Source organism: Cyprinodon variegatus, unplaced genomic scaffold, assembly GCF_000732505.1.
Source record: "Cyprinodon variegatus isolate N-32 unplaced genomic scaffold, C_variegatus-1.0 Scaffold888, whole genome shotgun sequence".
In the NCBI taxonomy this organism is placed as follows: domain Eukaryota; kingdom Metazoa; phylum Chordata; class Actinopteri; order Cyprinodontiformes; family Cyprinodontidae; genus Cyprinodon; species Cyprinodon variegatus.
In genome coordinates, this window is record NW_015151341.1 from 105,431 (window position 1) to 106,968 (window position 1,538).

Consider the following 1,538-nt stretch of genomic DNA (forward strand, 5'->3'; position numbering starts at 1 on the left):
CAGCATCAGGGGATGAACTTCAGTTCATGTCCCATCTTATCCCATGTCCATTATTGCCAGTAGTCTAGTTGTAAAAAAAAAAAAAAAAAAAAAGAAAACATAATACATAGCCTTATCAATATAGTCTATTAACCTAAAGCACTATGCATGGTATGGTTGTTACATGTCAGGTATGCCGGACCGTGACCAATACACCTTACAGTAGAACTGCAGTCAGTCCCTGCACTGTCATGGCTATCACTGCCCCTACATAGTTAGGGACTAATACAGAGGACAAATTTACCACTGGGATCAGCTTCATAGTCATGGTGGGCCATTTCTTTGTTTTTATTTACTTTACTCAGGTTACTCGTAAGCCCACAGGCCGCCAAGTGTTGAAAGGGAAATGTTATTGCCATTATTGTGAAAATAAAGTAGAAATTTTATACATTCATTAATAAAATGTCACAGTTCAAGGTATGGGCGGATAATCATTTAAGAAGGGGGATGATTTTAAAGATTTTTTTTAAGAAGGGGGATGCCATCCACCCTCGTCCCCTCCTCAACTCGAGTGCTCATTACGGCTATGCCTAAACTTTTATTAATTGCCTTCCACTTTATCCAGGACTGGGTTTTGCAAGGGTATCAGTCTAAGCAGAAACGCCTAGAGTTCCCTCTTCTCAGACGCCTCCCATGAGCCCCTGTCTAGTGGGGCCTGCATGGATTGAGGCGTCCAAGATGAATCCAAACAGATATCTGAGTCCTCTCAGCTGACTCCTCTGAATGGAGGAGAACCTCCTTTAAGATCTATCAAGAATAGGGAACTGTAAAGAATATGCTGGAAGCATCTAAGATTAAATATTATATTTTAAATATTTAATACTGCTATAATTTATGGCATAATTTCATCAAAATATAATATAAAGCCATTCACCACCATATTGGGTTTTCTCTATTTTTTTAAATAAAGTTAAAAAATAGTGCAGCTTTATTATTGGTCTTGGACCCCGAGGATCGACATTAGCTGTTGAAAGCAGCAACACTAAGGATGAACGACTAAACCAACAACTACTACTTTTAATAAAAAGATCCACATTTTAGAAAAAAGCAGCTTTGAAAAATATACATTTTCACATTGTGAGGTCTTTTCGTTCAGGCTCATTTTAGGACATTATTACAGTGACGGGCGAAAAAGTCTACAAAAGCGGAAGAAGAGCAGCGTGTGAACATTTTTATAAATGTTGAGAAAAAAATGCACTTCTTTTTTTTGTAGTCAACTGAAGAGGAAGTGACTGATGAGAATGTGGTGGACAGCAGCAGCAGAGCTCTGGAGGTTTTAAACCACAATGAACAGAGAAATATATGCAGTTAACACATTGATGGGTGTCATAAATGCACACAGCGGCTCAGTTCATTTGAAAGCTACAGCTATATAAAAGCACATTTGTTACATTTGTAGACCAAAATTTTTTTAACTACCCAGGAGTTTTACTCTTTTTACACCCTGAATTTTACAAAATTGAGAACATCTTTAAGAACATAGAGATGTAAAAAACAGA